The sequence below is a fragment of the Meleagris gallopavo genome, chromosome Z (genome assembly GCF_000146605.3).
Source record: "Meleagris gallopavo isolate NT-WF06-2002-E0010 breed Aviagen turkey brand Nicholas breeding stock chromosome Z, Turkey_5.1, whole genome shotgun sequence".
Classification (NCBI taxonomy): domain Eukaryota; kingdom Metazoa; phylum Chordata; class Aves; order Galliformes; family Phasianidae; genus Meleagris; species Meleagris gallopavo.
In genome coordinates, this window is record NC_015041.2 from 11,520,270 (window position 1) to 11,535,954 (window position 15,685).

Genomic DNA, 15,685 nt, shown 5'->3' on the forward strand with positions numbered 1-15,685 from the left:
AGAAAGAAAGAAAGAAAGAAAGAAAGAAAGAAAGAAAGAAAGAAAGCATTATAAATGTTCTAAGCATTATTCCAGTTGCAACATCAGCTGGGGGAGGGGAGAGGCATGGAATGGTCCCTGCAGGATGCAAAGCAGCCACAGAAAAATGTGGGCTTTGCTAACTGCAAATTAAAACCAGATCAATCAATTATCAGGGGACAACATTCAGATTTCTATTCTGCTGGAGGAAAGCTGCAATAGCTACTCTGTTTCTCATGGTATGTAAGACAGTAATTCACATAAGAACTCAAGTGCAAGCTCAGTGAAAATCTCATTTCATTTCTAATAATGAAGATAAAAATCAAATGTATATATATTCCAGCATGTTTAGTTCATCAGTAAAGATTCATTCTATGTGTCACTCCATATTAGTGTATTAAACAGCAAACTTTTGGTAGTGGGAGACTTCAAGGGTGGTCTCTGAGAGCAGAGCCCAGCAGCTGCCCCATGTTAGAGCAGAGCCAGCTCCAGCTGTTCCAGAGAGGATCCACTGTTGCCAGAGCTGAGCCACGAGCCACAGTGGGTGTGCTCTGAGAGCAGATCAAAGAAAGGGAAAAAATGTTGTGCAGCAGCAGCTGGGATAGAAGTACCATGAAGGAGCACCAGAGACAAAATGCTATGGACAGGCTGCAGCCCCCATTTACCACTTCTCTACATTCAGAGAGGGGGCAAAAGAGGCTGGATGAGGGAGAAGGTGTTCTTTGTTTTTAGTTCTCACTGTTCCAATCTGTTAGTAATAGGCAATAAATTCCATTAACCTACCTACAGAGTGTTTGTTTTCCCCATAGCAGTAATTGTTGAGTGATATCTCTGACCTTATCTCAACCCTTGTGTCATTTTCCACTGTATTTTCTCTCCCTCCTCTTTTGAGGAGAGGCAGTGAGCTGCTGTGGTGGCATTTAGTCATCAGGGTGTCCACCCTGTCCATCAGGATGTAACTACCATTGTTAGGCAAGTGATATACTCCTCACAAAAGATGTGAGATGTAGGGACATGCCATTATCAGCTGCAATGTTGGAAACACTGAAAAACAGAGATCAATGCAACCTAAATAGAGACTCCATCATCTTACTCTCTTGTTTCCATTTACGTACTTTCATGACCACAAGATCACCCTTACCTTCTGGATAGGTTCCACACTCTCCTAAGTCTTCTTGCTCATTTTTACACCTGAGGAAACAGACCTTTCCTTCTCTAGACATTTCAATGGAGCCTTGTAACCAATCAAATCAATGAAGGACAACAACTTGGAGAATTTATAGATCAGTAGGGTATAGACAAACTGATGGAAGCCAGGGAGTATGGTGCTGCTGCTGCACGGTCATCTTGCTGTTTTTTTCCTCACAGAGGAGGCACAAAGACAGGAAGGGCTATGACAACCTCTGGATCACACCATGCCATAGATGAGGACTGTCTATGACCCAGGGGAAGTTGACTCTGTCTCCCTTAGGAGCCTTCTGGCACCAAGCTGAGCAATCTGGGCTTGGCCAGGATGGGAATGAGAATTAGTCCCGTTTCTTTGGCGGTAGACAATGTTAGAATAAATAGCTGGTCAGCCTGTGAGTTGAAGCACAGATGTGTATCGGCTCATTTGTTATACAGATCTGTTTCTGTCCTGTTGTTTTGAATACAGACCAAAACATCTATAAAGGAAAAACAAAAATTATCCACAAGAAAATCTATCTTTGACCTTTGTGGCATGCTGACTGATCTCTGAGAAAAACAAATAGTTTCATGAGCAACAAGCACAGATAAAACCTGATTCCCTACAGATTTGTGTCCCGTGGCTGCTCAGACTCCAACTCTTCTTCATAGGTTGTTTTTACAAACATTTGTTCCCCTGCTGCAAGATGCAGCCTCTGGAATGGTGAGGCAGGAGCCAAGCAGAACATATGGTCCCTGAACTGCCCTGCAGGCTGAACAAGGCCAGGTACAAAGGGTCATAATTCTCAACTCTATCAAGTGTGGTTGGACCTTTGAAAATGGCTAAAAATGTCAATGGAGATGGAAGTTACAGTAGCATGACACAGCTGAACTAAACTCTCTTAAGAAAGTGGGACATAATTTCATGAGCTCTGGCAGTCCCTCTTCCTCTGAAGCATGCATATCTGCTTTGTCTACTGTATGACAGTGTTTTAACTGGCCCTAAAAATTTCAATCCAGAAGGTTTTTGAATTTCCATGACTGTGTCACACAATTTTGTATGCCACTATTTGCTATCGCAAAACACATTTCTCTTTACCCTATGATAATACAAAAGACTGAAAAACTAGCTAATGTTTACAGATCATTGGCACTGAAGTCATTATTTCAAATGAAAACATGACACAAAATATTGCTGGTAGCTCCACATTGTTTCTTTCAGAAAGAATAATTAAATGCATACCCACACCCGACTAGACTTGGACACAGTAATTAAATAATCCAAAGAAAGATAGGATGATTATGGGAAAAAGAAAAATCTTTACTTTAAATCCCTGATTCAAATATAGCTCAGCGCTTGTTTATGTTGAGCCATGACGGTCATCAGTGAAGTCACACAGTATTTATGGTCTCTTTCAGGAAAAAAACTGGGACATGATTTCAGTTCGTTTTCGTTAAAATGCTGTAAACATGAGCTTGATGGTTTAAGCTATCCCACTGCAGCTGACATCCTGACAATGCCAGGAGCAACGTCAGAAGTTAAACACAGATGAAGACAGGATTTAATGTCTTGCTCTTCTCACAGAAAAAAAATATGTTATGGTTTTTCTGTATCCACCTTTGGAGATAAAGAAAGAATTTTGTCTCCTAGGACTGAGTCATGGTGTTTTCTAATATAGATGAAAAATACCTGGGTGACATTTACACACTCAGACATCCTATTCTTCAGAGGCAAGTCAGGTAGAATGGTCAGTGAGAAGACAAGTCAGAGAGCTGCTAAGGAGATATGGTTATTTCTCCGTTAAATCTCATTAACAGAGACTGTAGTAACAGAAAATATGGAAAGCATCTGTGCCATAGAAAGAAAGAGAAAAATTATGTGTTCATACCTCTATCAGCTTTTTGTATATTTAAAATGTAGTGTCATTCTGTCTCCTTCTTTCTCCTCACCACCTGTATCCTGTCTTCTTCAAGTTAAATCCTTAAGTTATTTCAATTTTGTCTTGTATACCTGTGATCATTCTCACTGATTTCCTTTGCAGTATCTCCAGTGACTCTAAATCTTTCTTACCTGCTGCTAGGTAAAGCACAAGTACAGTTCAGTGCCTCCAAATTTTTTTCTGTAAGATTTACTGTAAGTCATATACAAATAGTTAAAAATTATTGTTTGTGGAAACTCTACAGATTTTTTTTCTGGAAAATATAGTTAAAGCATAGAGCTTGTGTGACTGTACAATGTGGCATCTTCTTATCACAGTGAACAGAAACTGGAAATCTAGATACTTTTTGTACCCATAGTATCATTCTGAAAACCAGGCATTTCCACCCTCTCTTTATTGTTAGGCTACGCTTCCTAGCAAGTAATTGCTGCCAATTTTCCTAACTTATTTTAGTACATGATACTCGACCTCTAATTAATAAAATGTTGTAGGTTCACACTGCATTTGCTTTGATTTTCCATGCTTTTCATTTTGTTTCCACATGATTATGACAAAATTTACTCCATAGGCAAAACAGAAAGAAACACCACAAAGAAGACTATGTATACAAGTGGAAAGACACACCAGTCTTTTATAATTAGTACATTAATTGTGCCTCAGCTTTTCTGCAGCCAGCCCCTAACTGGCTGGTTCCGCGTTGGACAGAGCCAACTGCTTTTAAAATGTTTCTGAGACTATGTTTCCTGTCTGAAAAGATTAGTGTTAAATTTAATATTTCCCTTTAACCTTCTGAAGATATCCTGATTAATGCTTTCCACCAGTACAATATATATGGATTTTAAAACTTTGTTTTTACACACACACAGAAACACGGAGATGTTTCTCCCTCTTTCACAGCAATATTGCAAATTTCCTACCCAATAGTGTGTGTAAGACAGCCTATCCCATACAACTCTGGTCATCTGAAACAAGATGCACCCTACTTAGAGTTGACAGTACTGCTTAGGGCACCAAGAATTTGATATAGGTAGGTGATGAGTCTACCATTGCAAAGAAGAGAGGTAGAAAACTCCAATGAAAAATATAGAGCACACTGTAGACACATATACAGTATTTGGGATAAATCAGTCCCCTGACAGCACCTTTGGACAAACAGCATTTGTCCAGTGGCAGTGAGGGAGAAGTATGAAATCCACATGGATTACCATGGAAGCATTCCTGTGCACAGGCTGTGTGTGTATAGTACAGATACCTTAAAGGAACAAAACCGTGATACCCTTTCATGTTATAAAAACATGGAGTCATTAAGGTTGGAAAAGACCTCCAAAATCATCTAGTTCAACCATCCACCCACCCCCCCTAACCACATCATTCAGTTCCACGTCTACCCTTTTCTTGAACACCTCCTGGAACAATGATTCAACCATCTCCTTAGGTAATTTCTTCCTGTGCCTAACCATTCTTTCCGAGAATCAACTTTGCCTAATATGCAACCTGAATTTCCCTTGGCATGCCATTCCCTCTATTCTTATCTCTGTTACCTAAGAGAAGAGGCTGGCCTCTACTTCACCACAACCTCCTTTTGGGTAATTGTAGAGGATAATAAGGTCTCCCCCAAGCCTCCTCTTGTCCAGACTAATCCTTCAGCCACTCCTCCTAAGACTTGTGCTCCAGACCCCTCTACAGCTTTGTTGCCCTACTATGGACACAGTCCAGGGCCTCAATGTCTTTCTTGCAGAGTGGAGTGCTAAAACTGAGCACAGTACTGGAGGTGCGGCCTCACCAGAGCTGAATACAGAGGGATAATCACCTGCCTGCTCCTGCTGGCAACACTACTTCTGATACAAGCCAGTATGCCAATGGCCTTCTTGGCTACCTGAGCACACTGCTGAATCATATTTAGCTGGTTGCCAACTAACACCCCCAGATTCTTTTCCTCCATATACCTTGCCACCAGCTCTCTGCCCCAAGCCTGTAGCATTGCCTGGAGTTATTGCACCCAAAGTGCAGCACCCAGCACTTGGTCTTGCTGAAACTCATCCCATTGGCCTCAGTCCAGCTATCCAGTCTGTCCAGATCCCTCTGTAGGGCATCACTATCCCCAGAGAGATCAATACTTCTTCCTACTTGGTGTCACCTGAATACTTATTGAGAGCACACTGAATCCCTTTGTCCACCTCATCATTAAAAAACAGGACAAGACCCAGTACTGATTCCTGTGGAATACCTCTAAACACTGGTTGCAGCCTTTAACACAGAACAACTAAATCATCTTCGTATTATTAATGGCTCATGCATGTGTAACAACTTCACCTTTGGTTATAAATTCCTCTTACTCACTAAACAGTGTATCTCATCATGATGTATTGTAACAGATTGAATTGTTCATGAAATTGTTTGAAGGAAAATACAGCATTTAATCTTGTTTTTTTGTTTGCTTATTCATTTTTAGTGTATTTTGGTGAAAGTCTGCTGCCTCTTTGAAGTTTCAGATCTTTGTTGAATACTTAAAGTTTATTTCCATTTCTCTCCTCGCAAAATTCACAGGGAAAATAATTCTGGCTGTGCTCTGATTAATTCTGCTGTTACACGGGATGCATCCAATTGCATGGGAAGAAAAAAGGAGTATGCTTGAAAAGATATTTCTCTATATGGAAGAGCTGAGAGGCATGGAAAGCTTAATGCTTCCTTAAGTTCAATTTCACTAAGGCTCCAGCTATCAATACACATTTTGAAAAATTACATTTATAGAATCTTTAGAATTCAATCTTATAGAATTGGAGAATATTCATGTTGAAAAGCAGATTTCTTGCTCAACAGATGTACTCTTATACAGTCATTCTGACAAACTATTCCACAAAATTATTTTTGCTTTCTTTCAATCATCTACAAACTAATAGCTAGGCACTATGCTTTATAGGATAAAAGAGATAAGATAAAGGATACTAAAATAAAGATGTTTCTTGCATGCATCACTGACTAAATTCCAGCCATTTCCACCAGATGGATTAGATCTGTGATTGATTTCTACAGAACATGTTTGTTTGTGGCAACTGTTACAGGATTAATATTTTTCAGATCCCAGTGAAAACTAATGTGTTCTGGGTTGTGTTAGGATAAGATAAGTGTGATGATAAGAGTGTTTTCCTTCTTATAAACATGAAATCTAGGTAGCCAACAGATAAGAGGATTTCCTATAATATATTTTCAGGATATTATTCTTCATGCTGAGCAATTTATAAGCTAACTTTTTCACATGATATTTTGTCTCCTGGTACTGTGTTCTCATTCTTTGGATTTTTGTTTTGTGTCCTTGTTTACAGAAAACAGACCTCTATAGGAGAGCAAAAAATTTCGGATATCCATTGTTTACTAATGCCTAGAAATGAGAACAAAGCTACTTATACAGCTACTGAGGGACTTTATCTACAGTTTGTGAAGATATCACACAAATTAAATAATTCCACTGACATTTCTGCAAGATTAGATTACATTATACAACCTTTATTAAATTATACATCATTACATTATAAGACCAGTATATATCCTTCCTTAAAAGAAGAATGTCTTCAGTCTTATTCACTTACTTATAGCCAGATTAGCATGTATGGGAATGCAAATGGGAATGGATCTTCCAGCAGCTGTAAGACCACTTGGAAAACATGAACTTTTTTTCATACAAGGCCAACACCTTCTGCCAAGGAGGGAAGAGGGGGGCTCCTTGCCCACGCCAGCCGCTGAAGTAAGAACCTGCTCATTCAGACACCCACACACAGACAGACCTGGCACAAGGCCTGGACAGCTATTCCAGAAGCACACAGTCAATGGATAGGTAAAAGTATCCTGGCACTGATTCCTCTAGGATTGCTGTATCCTCAGCAATGACTTCATTTATGACCTCTTAAAATGAGTTTAAAGACAAATCAGCTCTGCAATTAAATTCTTCTCTGATGGCAAGTCACTGCAGACAAGTTAGTTTGTCTATCTATTATTTTCCAACACATCTGTGCAAATTTTATGCTTCTCTCATCCTCTCATGCATGAATAAACGCCAGAGGCCCACCCAAGACCCACCCAGCATTTGCTCTGTGCAGCCCCTGAGGCATAATTTCTCCCACCTTAGCTTGTTTTGATTCATACAAGAACATTCGCAGCATCTAGTGTTATGAGACACCCAAGATTTCTCACAGCTATGCGCTTTATACCTAAGGCTAATGGAAGCTTGTCAGCAAGTCGCTATGCCAGGTCTGCCCACATGTGGATTTCACCAATAACTCTGCAACCAGTCCGACTTGCTTTCCAGCTCTGCTGTGCCCACAGGCACGAAATGAATGCAATGAGGATAAAAACCTGGCCTGAAGTTTTCAAAATTGTTGTTGCTCTCTTCTTCATGCAAGAATTTTCTGCTCTTGACAGTACAGCTGTCAAGGTACAACTCTAAATATTGGAAAGTTTGATACTTCAAAGCAGAAGATAAATTATTGCCTAGTACAGTGGCAATATAGAGCTGAAAATCTGAGTAGGCTCTTACCTTGTTTGGGTAAACAATAACCAAAGTCCTCATATTTTATTCAACAATCACAAATATCTAAACTTCAAAGACATGGGACATTTATGGAGTCTCTAGACAAAGCGAATGCTTGTGAATTAACATTTTTAATGTAGGCATTCTCACAAAGATTAAGTGGATCTGTCTGTTCTCTAATTGTTTGGACAAGTGTCTGCACATGTCCATAATGTGGCCACAATGCCTTTGTGCATTTGTTTTATTTGATGGTCTATCCAAATTAATGCTGTATGGATTATTTTGCTACCATAAAGACATAAGAACACAATATAATTTGCCTTTTGTTCAGCTAGCCTCCTAACCTTTTGGACAACAGAAAAGACACCGAAAATGAGCAAACAGTGAACACCTTCAGCAGCTACTACCAACAAAACATTAATATTTACAATATATTTCCTCTGCACTGTTGTTACTGTGTTACTGGAACTCTGCACAAAAAGAAAGAAAACAGGAACATATTCTGTAGCACTGTAATCAACAACATCCCATTCCTCAAATCAGCATCTTATTGACGTATGCACATCCGTTTTACGATGTCAATTGTACATCATAGTTCAGTGTTTTTTCCTTTTCAATAGACACTGCAAAAGCTGCTGCACATTGTCAGAAAGTACTGTTTAATTAAACCACAGTGACAGGAAAAGCCACCTACAAACACAAAGCTTAATAAACCCACATGCATGAGAACTACTCTCCCTCACAGGCAGTGAAGGAGATCAACCCTTTGAAATCAGGGCTAAAAGGACACAGTGGACAGGTAACGTTGTGGATATACCCAGTTATTATTCTGTTGTAAGTTGTCAGAAAGTATAATTCTTTTTTAATTGTAGTAATTTTTTTTAATTTACTGTTAAAAAAAATGTATATATATATATGTATATATATAGGTTTCAGGTTAGAATCATCTATCCCAGTATTGTTACCACATTATTGCAACCATTTGAAATGTTATTATATTTATACTACTTCAATAAGTAAAGTTGGATACCATATAATTGATGCCCACTGGGGGGTTTTGAAAAAGGCTTTAAAAGGAAAGAAAACAACAAAAAAGGTAGACGTTCACAAAGAATGCCATCAGCAAGAACTGTGCTGCACACAGTTGAAATGTATCTTGTGCCTTCTTATTACAGGTCCTGCCTCATACACCTCTAGATTATAAGCTATGATCCAACAGCATTGCTACTGATTCAAAGCTAAATTTGAGGCCAAGGGAGAGTAGTTCTAAACAGAAGGATTGAACAACATGACTTGAAGATCTGTTTGAAACAGTCCAGAGGGTTGGAATGCCTGCAATTGTCCTGCAGACGAAAGAGTGCAGGTAAGACTGACAAAATAAGGTTAACTCATACCCATTATTGCTTGGCTCTGATGCTTTTCTCATAGAGCTTTTGTATATGGCAGACAGTATTCAAATGGAAATTGTCAGAAGCAGGGAAACGTTTGCAGAACAGAGCTTGTAAGACTCTAGCAAGAAGAAGAATTAGAGAAGCAAGGAGGAGAAGGTAATAAAATAGGTAAGAGGAATAAGTAAGGTGAGAAAAAAAACACTGGGAAAAGAGATTACACCTAACCACTCTGTTATTTGTTTTAACTAAACTAAGTCTCACTGAAGATAACTGAGACTTTCATGGACTTTGCAGAACAGTAAGCACTTAATCAATTAAAGAACTAAGATCATTTTCTAAACATCCCACTTTTTTGAGATGTGATTTGAACTCAAGTTCTCTGCAAAAGCACATGTTAACAGTTGTCTGCTCTTTTCACTGTCCTGTAGCTATCTTTCTTCTCTTCCAGACCAGCACTTTGAATATTTGATAATTAAGAAGAGTATTTCTTGCCTTGAACTCCAAAGCTGAAGAGCCAAAAATCTTTTTCATTTCAGAAGCGTAAAGATGGAAGAAAAAAAAATTACACAAGGAATCTAGGTAACCAAATATTATGTACTATTCTCCCAGTGACCAGTAGTACGATGTTGCATCTTGCTAAAAATTTCAGCACATCCCTTCCTCTCTCGCATAACTCCCTGCTACTATGGTTTCCCTACTACTACAGTATCCTACATATTCATTTGGGTTTTATCTTCAGAAAATTTTCAGAGATCTCTTCTTCAAACTGATCAAACTAATCCCAGAGATTTGTCAGAAGCCCATTGCACAAATTAGTATAAAAATACAGTCAAAGACTCATAAGATTACCTTATAAGTAAACAGGCAGATATCCAGACAAAATGAGGCCTGCTGAAAATGATTTTATGGGATATAGTTGAATAAGATGTATCATATCAAATTGTTCCATCTTTGGAAAAGAATGTAGTTCAGTGTAACTAAGCAGGGTGGAGTAGTGTTTTCTTTGTTTGTTTGTTTTCAATTTTTTTTTCTTTTTTACTCTAGCTTCCTGAAGTGCATATTTTAATATACAGGAAGTAGTTAGAAAGTCTTGCTTTGCAGCAAGTAACAACTTGCAAATAAAATTGCTGTCTTTTAATTAGGAACTTGCTGTTATTTTCCATCAGTATTACTTGTAGAAATGTAAGTTATATAGGTGTGCAGTCTGCCCTCACTAAAATTTCTCTGTGACACAGTTTGCTTCTTTTCCAAGATCCCACTGCCACTGTAAAGGAAAATACTTATCATAAAAAAAGTAAAGTTGCAATCTTACTGTTGTAACAAAAGGACACAGAAATTCATAAATAAATTGACTTTGACTACTTCAGAACATGCTCCCTTCATGAGCTAGATTACAGAGAGGGGTTGATAAAGTTGTCTCTTTGATGCTGTTAACAGAGCACACTAGTCTTCAAAATTGTTGCTCCATTGCTGCCTACAATATGCTGATATTTTTCGTTTGATTACAAGACTAATCTCATGATAGCAATACATCAGAAAGCAATGAAATTAAGATTATATAAAAGCATTTCCAGCTGTTATAATAGAGATAAGTAGTTTCAATATGGACATTAGACATATATACACTTAAATAACAATGTGCTTTCTGTAAAAAATTAATTACCATATGTTAGTAGTAACTCTGGAAACAGGCACCCTTAATTTAAAGGGATTTAGGTAATTAGATAGGAGACTGTAACTGCAAAACCCTTTCTCTTCAAAGAAGCAAAGCATTTACCTCTTTTTAAGCACAAGTTTAAATTAAACATGAGTGAACAATGTTTAGTATGTAGAGCCAGTATCTACGGCTTGAACTTTATTGTATATATTTAGCATCTGTCATAAACAAAATTCATCTAATCCTAAAGAAAAGTTGCTTCTAGTACCATTGTCCCTTACAGCTAATTTGCAATAACTTAGGTGGAGTTATTCAAGGTTTCTTTCCTTGCAACTGAGAAATCAGACAGAGCGTTTATAAAAGCAAAAACACTGAGAAACAGAGTTTGGAAATGCTCTGATCAGGTTTTGCAAAGTCTTCAAAAAGGGCTCAGTCTCTCTACAGTGCTTGTCTTTCACCTGAACCCATTAATCCTTGTCCCATTCCTCATACCAATGTAAATGCAACTTCTGCTACCCCTACCTGCAAGTTTGACACTGCAATATCCACCTTCCCAAAGAGGAGAGGGCAAAGGCATAGATTCTGTTTACCTTATTGACAGAATACAGCCTACATCATAAAATACAGTATAAACCATAAAGAAAATATATTAAAGTGAACTCGTTAGCTCATTAGTAACTGATAGCTGATGGCTTAAGCAAAGGTATTTACACGGAAATTCAGTGACAGACTGTAAATCTAATTCTCAAACACTGTAGCTTTTACTCTGGTTATATTAATTTACTCTTTTATATAAAATGAATTCCTTAATATGTTACTAATTGATAATGGTGTATTTTAATGAATAAAAGTGCTATACAAGGAAGATGAGTTAATGTTGCCTCAAAACATCCGTCATCCTATTGTAAATATACAAGCCTGAAAATTTGGTATGTGTCATTTAGAGGACAGATGAAGAGAGTTTTTCCTTAATATGCTTTTGCACATGAATTTGAAGCAAGATTTTTCTCATTAAAGTCTTTGGAAACTCCTGTGTTGGAATATTGACCTTTCAGCTTAACAAAATTGAAGGTCTGAATCACAAATGAGAACGAAGTCCAACTCCTGCCTTACTTGCTCAGCAGACAGAAATATCAAATTGTACCTAGACTCAGTGTATATTTTCCAATGACGGACAGTGCTGATAACAATCTCAGCACGTGGCCATGCATACTGCAGTGCAGACTTACTATTGGTTCTTTCCTGCTGACTTCATACATCACTGACTACAGATATTATTTTCCTCTATGCCAGATAAAAATAATACAGATTAAGTCAGTATTTACGGTAAATATCTTAAGGACTGTTACACGTTTAGATCACTTGCACACTCTCTTTGGTGTTAACAGATCAGAAACAAGTCAAGCTTTCTTCTTGTTTTTTAACATAGCTTGTTTTTTAACATAGCTAAAGTCCTCTTAGTTTGAACCAGTTGAACAAAAATATGCATATCTGTTGTACAATTTGTAGGTATGAAGACCTGTCTTTAATGTAGGTCCTGACTAGTGAAATCTGAAATCTGTAAGTGCCATTTCTTAGTATTTTATGTTCCAAGTCTTGCCCTCAAAAATGCAGAAATGTTTGTGAAGTACAGTGAGGGCCATATAGCAGTCATGTACCTGTTCTTAGAATTGTGTACATCTGTAATGGAAGACTTTTTATGTGGTGATATTTCTACCTGAAGTATTTGGAATAAGATATTTTTTTTCAAAATTCTTGGGATCTGCAGAAATTTTACCTTTGGCTTTTGATCCCCGATAGGGAAAAAAATGTACGAGCAAGTGTGCAGTTCTTTAGCAGTAAGGCAAATTAATGTGCTTTTATTGAAGTTACTTTATCAGAGGAATCACTTTCATCTAAACTGCAGTTCTTTCTCGACTGCGTCAGACCTATGTGGAAATGTAGAAATGCAAAATGGGTGTATATAGAAGGAACCCTTCCCCCATGAGAACACGTATGCATGTACCAGGTTAGAAACTCCCTTTTATGGTCATAGACGCAATCACCTGCAAGATTCCCAGTTGTGAAGCACATCAAGGAAAAGATAGGAGCTCAGCATACACTGGTATGCCCGCTAGATTTAATAGTTTTCCTTTTTTTTTCTAGAAGAGTGGCTCTGATACTACAAAACCTGGAAGGACCAGTCCGACTCTCTTCACTAGCTGAGCACCCTGGCAACCACTTGTGACTCTGGACATTTGCACATTGCTCTTAGCTTCCACATGTCTGGCATTTCTCTTTTCCTCCTATATCTTAACTTTAACTAAACTGGAGAATAGATTGCTGCATCAGTCTGAGCTGGAAATCAAATTTGTCTTGGGAAATTGTATATTATCACAGAAGACCCATAATTAGGGGACTATATGGCTGCAGCTGGGGCAGTGTCTTCCTCAATAGCAAAGTAAGAAAGATAAAAGAGACGGTACCATGGGATATATAAAACTGCAGGACAGCAATTTGGATTTTCAGGATAGAAAGGGGCATCGTGGCTCTTGGTCCCAGGCAGATCAGGACTACAAAAAGACAGCAGTAAAACCTGCAGCCCCAGAATCTTCTCTTCCTCCCTTTTTTTCACCAAAGGGGTATGAAAACCAGCATTAGAGTGTTCTGCCCTCTTCTCCATCAGAACAAGGGTGAGGGATTCCTTAAGGAGATATTACATTTTTATACCCATTTTTCAACTATACTGATTGGCACATACACATTTTTTCTCTGTAGAGAAGGACCTGGGTTTTCAGGTGAAAACAGGTTGGCCATAAGTCAGCAGTGTGCCCTTGTGGCCAAAAAAGCTGATGGTATCCTGGGGAGCATTAAAGAGTGTGGCCAGCAGGTTGATGGAAGTGATCCTTCCCTTCTATTCTGCCCTGGTGAGGCCACACTTGGAGTACTGTGTCTAATTCTGGGTTGCTCAGTTCTGACCCTTTAGAACCTTTAGGATCTCTAGGATCTCCTACAAAAAGTCCAGAAGACTGCGACAAGGTTGATGGGGGGCCTGGAGCATCTTCTGTATGGGAAAATGCTGAGAGACTTGGAACTTTTCAGTTTGGAGGAGACTGAGAGGAGATCTCATAACTCCTTGTCTAAAGTGTAGGAGTTAAGGCAGTGTTGATGAACTCTTTTCAGTGCTGTGCAACAATAGAACAGGAGGCAACAGGCAGAAACTGAAAAACAGAAAGCTTCATCTGAACATGAGAAAGAACTTCCTACTTAGAGGATGACAGAGCACTGGAGAAGGTTGCTCAGAGTGGATGTGGAGTCACCTTCTCTGGAGATATTCAAAAGTCACCTGGTCACTTTCCTGTGTAACCTATCGTAGAAAACCAGCTTTATCAAGGAATTGGATCTGATCATCTCCGGAGGTCCCATCCAACCCCTACAATTCTATGTTTCTGTGACTCTGATGTGTTGCTAGGTAACCTTCAGATCTTTTACATTAACCTTATTTTTCATGCTTTGAAATTAACATTTGTCAGCTAGAATTTCCTCTCATATACCATCAGCCCACCTAGGCTGTACACCTCTACTCAGAGCACGTGGGAGATTTATTCTACACCTGTGATTTGGCTATATTTAAAAAATAAATCTGATTATTTTTCATCACTGAGCAACTTCTCAGAGATACTTAAAAATGTAGCTGCTGTATTTTAATGATTATTGTTTCTTAATAGGAGTAGCCAGCTTATGTAGAGCTTAAACAATTTTGTCATCCCTTTCATAACTTGTTTCAGTGTCAGTGGCTTAAAAACTATGCCTCTGGTATTACATTGTGCCCAACCAGTGCAACAGGTTCCTATGCAGGTTCATAGAGCTTTTAATTTTTATTCCCTTTTCTAGATTTACTTTGCTGCACTTTCGCTGCTCCTTTAGGGTTCCAAAGAGTCTTCATTTCTTTGACTCGACAGTAAGGAATGTTGGTGCTGCCTGGAGGATGCTGTAGTTCCTTCTTGACACACAATGGCATGAAGACCTGGAAGTGGAAGAGTTAACTGACATATGGCTTGTCTTTGAAGGTTAAATGTCAGAGAATATGAAATGCTGACATGACATTTGGCTATTCTTGCTCATCTTCATTCCACTCCTGACTTTCAAAGTCAGAGGAACTTAAAATCTCACAATGAAATGATTAATTTTATACAGAAAGATCACAGGCAGATTCTTACGAGTACATAGAGCAAAGGTAAAGTGCAAAGCTAAAATCCTTCCTATTTAGGTATAACCAGTACGCAGGATGGAGTACTTTGATCCTAAGAACTTTTTCTAGATTATCATGACTCAACATATTAGATGCATACAGTCCAGGCTAAGCAATTCTAGATTCAGTGTGGTACATTCTTAACCCATAATTTTTAATAATTTCTAGATCAAAATATAAACTGACTTAAATCCATTCCATTCTGTTTGCAAGATTTTGGGGGCCATGAATTCAGTGATGGCTGTTGGCAACAGAGAGTGAAGTATATGCCTAAACACAACCTAAAAAACATCCTTCTAAATATTTCTGGCCACTTCACTTGAAGTCTTTAAGTAAGAAGATTTACATATAGATATTTATGTGTTTGTTTTTATTATTAAAGAAACTGGACCACTGATTTATCCTAGTATACAGCAAAGATCTGATATTACTAAGCTACGTAACAAAACATATGATCGTATCTCTTTTCACCTTTTCAATATTATAACAGAACTCTCATTTTAAGTGTTGAAAATACATTGCATTGTATTGCCACACTCAAGAAGACACTAAAATACAATAGTTCTTGAAAAAATTACTGTAACATTTTTCGATTTGTATAAAATAGATGGGTGTTTTGCTTCTACATGTTGCAAATGTTTGTCATTATCTAAAATAATTACCATGACTGATTATCTTCCACAGGCATAAAACAAAAATTGTGTTTGGTCAATGTGAGTATGAAAAATTACAGGAAAAAAAGGGAAGTGTAAGGAGTGA

General features: G+C 38.1%; 1 long non-coding RNA gene across 1 annotated transcript; it reads left to right on the forward strand.

The window, feature by feature from the left end:
* The first annotated feature begins 8,255 nt into the window (after positions 1-8,255).
* LOC104914851 lies at positions 8,256-15,679 on the forward strand. Its single transcript, XR_796155.3, has 4 exons — positions 8,256-8,446; positions 8,823-9,010; positions 9,487-9,617; positions 12,841-15,679. It is a non-coding gene; the product is annotated as an uncharacterized LOC104914851 (long non-coding RNA).
* The last annotated feature ends 6 nt before the right edge of the window (positions 15,680-15,685 follow it).